The sequence below is a fragment of the Anolis carolinensis genome, chromosome 1 (assembly GCF_035594765.1).
Source record: "Anolis carolinensis isolate JA03-04 chromosome 1, rAnoCar3.1.pri, whole genome shotgun sequence".
Lineage (NCBI taxonomy): Eukaryota > Metazoa > Chordata > Lepidosauria > Squamata > Dactyloidae > Anolis > Anolis carolinensis.
This window is the reverse complement of record NC_085841.1, coordinates 146,824,518-146,834,903: the sequence shown is the minus strand read 5'-3', so window position 1 is coordinate 146,834,903 and position 10,386 is coordinate 146,824,518. Positions and strand designations below refer to the sequence as shown.

Genomic DNA, 10,386 nt, shown 5'->3' with positions numbered 1-10,386 from the left:
AATTCCATGCTAAAGTATGAAAATCTTACTGAAAATTCAATGTACCTCTGCTTTAAAAACAAAATTTGAATCTCTTTATTTAGAAACTTACACTATGTCCCTGGTGGCGCAGCGGATTAAACTGCTGAGCTGCGGAACTTGCTGACTGTCAGGGGTTCAAATCTGGGGAGTGGGATAAGCTCCCGCTGTTAGCCCCAGCTTCTGCCAATCTAGTAGTTTGAAAACATGCAAATGTGAATAGATCAATAGATCTTTGGCAGAAAGGCAATGGCATTCCATGCAGTCATTCTGGCTACATGACCTTGGAGGTGTTTATGGACAACACCGGCTCTTCAGCTTAGAAATGGAGATGAGCACCAACCCCCAGAGTCGGACACGACTAGACTTAATATCAAGGTAAAACCTTTACCTTTACTACACTGTGCAAAACATAGTGTAGGCTTGCAATAGGAGTAGATTAAAGAAGGAAGAACTTTGTAGTTTCACAGGAAAATCAGAAACAAAGTTAGAGTTCCATGGGTAAAAAAAGTCTTCTGAAGCGTTCCATGACCAAAAGAGTTTGGGAACCACTGGCTTAGACTAATGTTTGTATTTCACATAATTGTTTAATTGTACATCCAGAAGTGCTCTGAAATGCAACATCTCTAAATATGTAGGTTGGCTCCCATTCATGCATAAGATTGGAGGATTACAGAAACAGGCTGATTTCATGGACTAAAGATTCAAATGCTACTTGTGTATTGTCTTGAAAGAGAGTGGGTCATGATATAAGAAAGATAATCTTACATTTGTCTCTGTTCTCATTCCTATATGGGGAGGAGCTCATCCCAATCTACCATTTGACAGGGTTTCTGTGCCTTTCACTGTGGTGGGATGACTGGAATTCAGCAGAGTAGCTTTCCTTACCACTTCTTGTTGTGTTTCTTCAAATCCTTTATGGCTTATGGTGATACGAAGGTCAATCTATCTCAAGAATCTCTTGGTAGAATTTGTTTAGTGGGAGTTTGTTTTATCTTCCCCCAAACCTGTTGAATCTCTGTCTGCCAGGTGAAAAAGGAAGGTCACATTTTAATTCCTGCACGGGCAGCGGATTCAACTAGAGGACCTTTGTAATCCTTTCCAACTCTGTGACATTGATTCTGTGAGTCCTTCCAGAAAAACTAGTAATTCCATCACTCAGGCTCTTGGACGTAGGAAATTACTTCAATGCCAATTTTTTTCTTCCTGAGCAATTAAAGTTAACAAGGTTCATGTTTTCTTCAGAACTTCTGCTTTGCTGAAGTAATTAATCATACACATTGTTGTTGCTTCAAGCCTGCCCGAGGCACCTTTTCTCTTTCTGGGCCATCTTAGAGCCCCAAAGGCTCACTCTTCTGCAAAATGCATGGTGGTGTTCAGCAGCTTTTGTCTTCAAATGTATGAAGAGGTGTTTTATTGATTCTGGTCTGTCTTTCCTTTCTTTTATCAATCAGCAGACTTTAGCGTGTAGCCATCATTTGAAGCTTCTAGTTCTATTTAAAGGTGATAAATATTTTAGTGCCAGCCATCATTCCTCTGCAAACTGAACATAACATGTATGCTGCTATTCTTTAGTGCTGTGTTATGTGGCATTTCATATTTCTTCCAGAGGCTTCCAGGATGTTGCCAGCTGTTTCAGTGAAATTACTTGATTGTGCTCTAGCTTATTTTGTGCCTCAAAAGATGTTTTATAAGCATGGTTTCCTTGTGAGGAACAAATGCTGAAAAATGTGTACAATTTTATAATATTTCTTTATTTGAAATCACCTCACCTGAACAATTCCAATTCTATGCTAGTATATCTGTAATAACAAGATGTCGGTGGGTGAGCGCCTCCTCCTCTCTCCCTCACTATGATCAGGGTGGTTGCTTTGCATTTACTTTATCTTTTCCAACATTTTAATGTCAGAATTGTGCAAATAATATAATAATAATAATAATAATAATAATAATAATAATAATAATAATAATAATAATAGGCTGCTGTGAGGTTTTCAGGCTGTATCGCCATGTTCCAGCAGCATCTCCTAATGTTCCGCCTGCAGCTGTAACTGGCATCTTAAGTGATTCCAGACATGAAAGACTTTGGCAATACAATAATAATAATAATAATAATAATAATAATAATAATAATAATAATAATAATAACTGCAAGAAGTCTGATAATAGAATCATGAATTGGTAAAGCAGTGCAATTACATTCCTGAAGGGAACAGCAATATTGCTCAATGTAGTTTCTTTCCATTACCTACACTACTGTGACTATTGCAGAATAATGGGTTGGAGCAACAAAGTCCTAACAGTGTATTTCTCTTCGCTGTTCAGATGAAACTGTTTACAATAATCTTTGCATATCACATAGTAATGGTTTGAGTGACAGAAACTCACAGGATAACCTTGGGCAAGTCACATTCTCAGCCTCAGAGGATGGCAGAGACAAACCCGCTCTGAACAAATATTACCAAAAATGCCATAATTCACTTTCATCAATTGGAAATGACTTGAGGGCACATCATTATCAACAGATCTTTAAGGACTAATTTGTTTTTATTTAACCTATCTGACCTATTTAAATTACAGAATTAATTATCTCCTAGAAGGAAGTATGATTTCATACTTCATTGGCAGCTAAAACAGCTAGGTCAGGACTCTGAGAGCTTAAGGTCCAACCCTGAAGCCTAGCATAAACTTTGACAAAGTCACCAGGGGATCCCCTTTATAGATAACAAGAAGGTTGGTCCTGGTGATGATATAAGCATCCATTTACAAACAACAGATCTTACAAAGGAGAATATATGTGCAAATACACACATACTAAGTCTGGGAAATCCACAGGCATTGGTTCATGTGATTTCTGCTACTGCCTCAAAGGGTGCATCTATACTGTAGAACTAAAGCAATTTGATCCTCTTTAACTGCCTTGGCTAAATGCTATACAATCATGGGAGTTGTAGTTTTACAATGGTCTCACCTACACTGACCATTTAATGCACCTTCAAGTTAGCTGGTGCTTCACTACATTACAATTCCCAGGACTTAATTAAGTTAAAGTTGTATCAAACTGCAATAATTCTACAGTGTAGATGCAGCCAAGGTTTATTGGGGGAATGAAGGGAAATCAAAGTTGCCTTATAACAGTCAATCCTTCAGTGTCTTGTAGAAAAAACAAGTAGTTATAGATAACTATTTTGACATAGAAAAGAAAGTTTGAATTATGTTTTGAAGTCTTGCTTTCAAAACTTGTAACTATCAATACAACGAGCTATTGTTTGGTTAGCATATGACTATAATGGCAACATTCCTTTTAAAAAGGTGTTTTACTATCCTTGACTGCTAAAGGAGAACTTTATCTTCAGAAAACAGGAAAATATAATTCATATTATTATGAAAATGAAAGCTGGCCAGAAAGATTGGTTATCTTTTACTCCATGAAAAGGAGAGACAGGAAAGACATTGGAAGGTTTCCCCTGTTTGTAAATCTCATTATTTCTCACAATTATTCTCCTTAATAGCTCTAGCCATGAGTCATTAGGCAGCCTTAAAGGAAGAATATAAATGCATTAATAAAATATGACAATATACTGTAAGAATGGCATTCAGCAACATAATTTAAATGGGATCTGTGACATTTCTCATGCAGCTGTTTCGCCTGTCTTCTCTGCTTAGTGTTCCTCAGCTAGAGATGGGAAAATCTGCCAATTACAATTGCTCCCACATTCAACATATCTATCTGTCTGTCTGTCTCTCATATAGTGATATAAAAGCATGATATGTGTGATGTTTCCAATCCCATATAGGAGTTTTGCGACTTTGGATGAATGCCTAAAAATGACCTTTAAAACCCTCCTGTCCAACAAATAGCAGCCAAATTCAGCAGGTGCATGTAAAGAGAAACATGCTGTACCTGCCTCACATATAAGTGCTAAAATGTGGAAGACTCTCTAATAAAAAAGGACATTCCGTTCATTATTAATTTGACTGAATTTACAGGGATTCAAACCCATATGTTTGAATAGACAGATGAACTTGTCTATTTCGGTTTCTTTTACATTCCCTTTATTTTAAACAAATGCAGATTCTTTTAATTCTGAATGAGATGAAATGATGATTATTTTGGCACCAAATTTGTCTGACATGACATTCTGACCCATCCATATTTTCATAATTTAAGGTATATTACTTGTACCACATTATAGCAGTGGAAGAATAGTCATCTTTCCTTCACTTCTACCAGTGTTTGTCCAGTCTTGTGTGAATATTCCATGTATTATGTGAATTCCAGAACAGTTGCAGGAAAATCCCTTAGCCATAGCCAGCAAGAGGATTCTGCTTTCAGTTCCCAACTGAGTTGTGACAGGTTATGTCTGACATTAGCTTTTGAAGAGACATCAATTTATTTATTTCGTGTCAAAAGCATTGTACAACAAATACATTTCAAATAATGGAAATTTAAAAAAAAGAAGAAATCGCAAGCAACTAAATAGTTTTTGACCAAAAGCGGGCAACAGCAACCGCATTGTCTGTAGCTTTAAACAACTCCTCCTCCGTGCATGAGGCAGGGCATTGTGGGCAAGCATACATATGCTGAGTTGTTTGTTCAGCTCCACAGTCGCACAAGGTGGAGGATTCCTCCAGGTAGTGCCACCTTGCCAAGTTGTCTTTTGATCTGCCCACTCCACTTCTGAGTCTGTTCAGGGACTTCCAAGTTGCCCATTCTTGGTTTGCCCCGGGAGGAAGACCCTCTTGGGGGGTCATCCAGTTAGAATTGCCCAAAAGCATTGGATGAATGGATGAGACATCAATGTGTATTGGTTAGATTTGGATGAGGTTTTCGTTCTAGCTTAACTTTGAAGTTCACTGAGCTGACTCAGCTCAGTTGCAGCCCCTCAACCAAATCTAGCTCATGATGGTGAACTAGACACCCCTGTGTGTGTGTTCAGTCAATTGTTTCAAAAAATACTGTCCTAACTAAACTAGACCCAGTTCAAGATTTTTTTTAGTGAGGCTAACATTGTTCAGTTGTTTTTCTACTGAGGATATAGAAAGGTTGGTCACTCTCAGTTTTCATCATCAGAACTGTCTAGGGGTTCCAGTTCCTGCAGAAAGCAGATGCAGATTTTCCATTGCAAATGTTGATGGAAAGCTGAGCTGTGGTCAGCACTAGATGAGACATAATTGCCAGAGGCAAATTTTTATCTCTGAAACCTGTCAAACTCCATAAGGATCAGACAGAAGCCAAGATTAAAAGCTGTATATCCTTTCCAAGTGCTTTTCTTCCCTTTACTTTTAAAAGTACACACTTCTATGGTGTGTGAGTCAACAACTCATGAATCCTTGTTTTGCTGCAAGTGGCCACTCAAAAGTGTAATTAAAGGTCTTCCACTTCTGCCTCCATTCTCTCTATAGGCAGTGATTAGTGAGAAGGATTTTTTAAAAAAATATAAGAAAGTGATGTGTTAATAGTGGCATTGATACTGCACCCATGAGAGTTCTAGTTAAGGATAGAAGTAAAGGCTTACAATTTGGATGAAAATTATTCTTCCTGCCATGTTCTCATTTAGGCATTGTTTTGATATGCACTCTAGCTCTGAAATGGAAAATATGTGGTCCTCCAAATATGTTGGATGGGAGTTCCCATTTTCTCAGATTGTCTGGAACAGATGGCTATGTGTTTTTAGGTAACAATCCCTTTTTTTGACCAAGGACCTCATCACACTGATGACCCCCCCCCCCAAATCCAGTTTTGCCGGCAATCACCAGCAAGCCACACACGCTCCCTCCTTCCTCTATCACAAGGGTGGCAGAATTAGGGCAAGGCACATTGGAGTCCTGTTGCTTGCCCCATCAGGCAGGGGAAAAGCATAAAAACCATGTCTAGCCCTCTCTGCGCTACCAAAAAAAAAAAAAAAAGGAGACTCACCTTTGTGGCAAGGAAGCTTCTTGCAACATTTCCTCGCCACTTATCCCACTGATGGGGTGGGGTCACAGCCTGCATCATCTGATAGGATATGTTCAGATCTGTGGTTGAAGAGGAGCCCCAACATGTTAAGAGGCCACCTTTGTGATGAGGTGGCAAGTCCTGCTTTCTCTGCTGTGACATCACAGATGTAGATCTGACTGGTCTGACTGGTTTTGTGCAGACCATCACATGTTCATGGTTTAATATCATTGAAACTGTTTAACCCCTTTTAATTTCACAGTTTAACTTCTTGAATTGTTTTTTAGCTGTTTAAAATCATTTTTATGATTCATACTGTTATAAATTGTCAGATGATTCACATCCTGAGACCCCAGTATAGAAGGCAGGGTATAAATATTTTAATAAATGTCCTTTGTTGCCCTGGAACTGTGCTCTAGAGGATATGATGCCATGTTCTCATTCATGAATTATTTGTAACTCTATGGAGAAGATAGTTTAGGTGCACTGGAGACATCAATGTTCTCAGCAGACGTTAGTACCTCTGGCCTGCTTATTAGCTTTCAGGGTAAAATAGTCACCCCCTCTAGAATAATATCAGAATCTGAGAGAATACTTGCTCCAGATGATTTTCATGAGAGATATAGTTTCAGACAGGTATACAGTTTGACACAAAAATAATGGGGTTTTTTGCTTTAATACTCCACCAATGACTATCATATTTTGAAAGTACAGTAGTTTGGAGTGGTACCCAAATTTAAGTGGGTTGTTGTTGTTGTTGTTGTTGTTGTTGTTGTTTGCCTTCAAGCCATTTCCAACCTATGGCAACCCTTCAGTCAATTTATCACAGAGTTTTCTTGGCAGAATTTGTTCAGGAATTTTCCCTCTGAGGCTGAAAAACTGACTTACCCATTGTCACCCAGTGGGTTTCTATGGCTGAGCAGAAATTCAAAACATAGTCTGATCTCCAGAACCATACTCTAATGCCCAAAACATTGTACCATGCTGGCTTATTGTCTCTAAATTAATCCAAGGAAAAGTGGGCCAAATTCAGGTCCAAAGTGCATCTGGGATTTCAGTGTATGACCCTACCAGCAATTAATAGGAACCCCCATCATTGCAGCAAAAAGCAGCTTTAAAATATTTTAGTATTAATACTTTTGTATAAATCTGAAGGTTTGGCTCAGTGACTTTCCACTAACATGGCAGTGTGATGAAATTCACTTGGAATGTGTTGAGCCAATAAAAGATAGCTGTTCAACAGTTGGCTCTATAAAGGACCTCATCCGTTTTATGCCCGATTGATAGCATTGCAAAATACAACAAACTTATGAGACATTCCATTATTGAACTAGGTTTCCAAAGCGTTTCTCCTCCTAACCATCATAATTGCAGTTGAACCTCGAGGCAGAGAAAAGAAATAAAAGGACCTGTTTTTTATATTTCAAGTTGCTCATTCTATTTTTAATGGCTATCTTTTTAAAAGGACACTGAATTGACAACACTGGCACTCATGTTTTTTACTGTTCATAATGAGCCACTTGTAAACAACATTATATCTTGAGTGATTTTGTGTGGATGCTAACTGGTACCAAGTATACTTAATAGCATAGAATTTGATAGTATATCTTATCTCTGACCAGAGCTTGGGAAGGGTTTTCTTTTGACAACTTTCCAAATTCCTCAGCTATTAATCATATTGGCTCAAAGATTCAATTCCTTATATTGAAAATAGGTAAAAGTTGATGGCATCTTGGTATCATGGCAGTTTCATTTGAACTTTAAATGAAGCATCCAAGGTGCACAATTTACTTGGAGCACATAATCCACCATCATTTGCACCCTGGTGCAAAAGGGTGTAAATGTTTAACATATAGAAGCCAACTGGCCTGACAGTTGAGTCTTACTTTAACACTGGCAGCTACATCTATTTTAAAGTATCTGTGTAGTAAATTCAGGGGAATAAATGGACAGAGATGCCAGAACAAATGAAACAGGGGCTACAAGTGGTGTCTCCCAGCATCCTCTGCCTGAGATAGATGACTCTTTCGGCCTAATAGAATTGCTGGTCCAACTTCAAAAAGAGCAGATCAATGTCCCTGATCATTTTCTTAAAAGGCCTGTGTACTAGAAGACCTAGCAACCAATTTGTAGGACTGTGAAAATTTCTCAATTTTGGGCTTCATTCAGTTTCTTCAACTCCAACCCGTCCTTGGCTGCATCTGCACAGTATAATTAGTTTTACAAGGAATTTAGCCTTCTCTGCCCAAGAGTGCTAGTGCTTCACCAACTACAAATCCCCCAATTCTATAGCTAATGGAGCCCCCAGTGGCGTAGTGGGTTAAGACCTTGTGACTTGAAGGTTGGGTTGCTGACCTGAAGGCTGCCAGGTTCGAATCCCACCCGGGGAGAGCGTGAATGAAGCTCCCTCTATCAGCTCCAGCTCCATGTGGGGACATGAGAGAAGCCTCCCACAAGGATGGTAAAACATCAAAACATCCGGGCGTCCCTTGGGCAACGTCCTTGCCGATGGCCAATTCTCTCACACCAGAAGTGACTTGCAGTTTGTCAAGTCGCTCCTGACATGAAAAAAATTCTATAGCTTTGAACCATGACATTTCAACTGGAGTCAAACGATAAGAATTCTACAGTATAGATGCACTCGTAGTTTCATAAAGGGGTTTGAGATTGTATTTTCTTCTAAAATATCAATGAATACAAGCATATGCAACCCCTAATTTATACATTTATTTGCATCATTTAACTAACTTTCCCTGATTTTCCCTTGGACTACGGTGTGTTTCTGCATACCTTTCTCAATTACATGCATTTTAGCCATTCACATTTTTAAATATTAGTGTTTTTTATCTTTAAAATGCCCTATAATCCTTGTAATCACTTACATTTCTTCACAACAGACCTTAGGAGGTGTGAAAAAGCTATTTCCAGCAAGACTATCAAGACAAATAAAATTAATGTTCCTACAGCAAAGAATCAGTTGGCACATGCAGATCCTTATCCATATAGATATAAATTACAGGAAATCAAGATTTGTGGTTATTCAGCCGAGCAAAAACATAATTCCCAGCCACTCCAATTGCAGAGTTAGCATTGTGTTGATTTTACAGGGAAGTAAATTTATGAACATTTTCACTGAGTTCTTGATAGTAAGCTCTTTTAAAAACCTTGCTGCTGCCTTGGCAAAGGGTGGGATAGCTTTTGTTCACTTTTGGCCAATGTGAGCACAAGTAGGAACTCAGTTGCAAAAGAGAACTCCAAAACATTTTGATTTGTTGGAATCAGGCCCAACTTTTCAGTAACCATTGCTCACCTAAATTCAAGTTAACAATTCAACAATGCAGATCTATGACTCATCCCAGGAGTCTTTTCATAGTGCCATAACGATGAAGTCATAGCACTGCGATTTTACGTTAACTGCGACGTCAACATCCTGTGAAGTCATGTACACTGTATTTTGGTTGACGTGCTAGAGGATTTTTCTAGCTGAGAATGTTAACTTCATCCCCTGAAATGAAAAACTTTGGATTTCATAGGATGGACGGAAGGCAGTCAAGATGGAAATGTAGCACTACTAGAGAGGGCCCTAGTTTTAATATCTTTAACATCATGAGACTGGGAACCTCGGCCTTCAGTTAATACTAGCACTCAAACTAACATCTCATTAGTGATGTGTGTGTATATACAGTGTATATTTAGCAGAACAAATTTGAGTGGGTTATGTATAATGAAAAATACATAATAAAAATAAGAAAATAAGAAAAAAATGAGTGAAAGGAGTCACAAGTAATGAAGCTGCCTGTAATGTTTTAATGTAGCCTACAATGACTTTATTCTGAATCCTATTAGTTAGTGTCCCAAATGATGTTAGACCTACTGAAGCAATTATTAAATGCTGAACAAATACATACATAAATCTCACCGATTTAATAGATCTGGTCAAATTACTACCAAGTATTTTATTTACAGCGTAACATAACAAAGTCTAACATCATTGTATTTCATGGGTTTAAGAAGTTATATGTACTTGCCCCTTTAAAATACGAATTTTGTGGGGTCTTTACAGAAGATCTTTGGAAATGTTCCAATATATTTTCATTGCATTTATAAAATAATTTATCAATGACTTATTTGTAGAGTAACAACAAGCAGAGTAAGAACAAGCAATTTGTAATGTCTTACCTGTTTAAGAATAACAACTTATGCTAACTTTTTTTAAAAAAAAGAAAGAAAAGAATTTCTCAAGGTCTAGTTGTTCTTTTAGAAACTCAAGTGCCTGATCACAAAATATTATTGTATTTCATTTTAATGTAGCAAAGTCCATATTGCATGAGAAATGTCCTTTTAATTTTTAATGAACAATGTGGTATCATGAGTGTTGGCCATACCTTCCTGTTATATCATCAGATTAAAGTTACAATATTCATTACATT

General features: G+C 37.9%; 1 long non-coding RNA gene across 1 annotated transcript; it reads right to left on the bottom strand.

Annotated features, from left to right (window-relative positions):
- Nucleotides 1–588: 588 nt before the first annotated feature.
- Nucleotides 589–6,071, bottom strand: LOC134299863 (uncharacterized). Its single transcript, XR_010007107.1, has 2 exons — nucleotides 5,939–6,071; nucleotides 589–1,511 (listed from the first exon to the last, which is right to left on the bottom strand). It is a non-coding gene; the product is annotated as an uncharacterized LOC134299863 (long non-coding RNA).
- Between the last annotated feature and the right edge of the window lie 4,315 nt (nucleotides 6,072–10,386).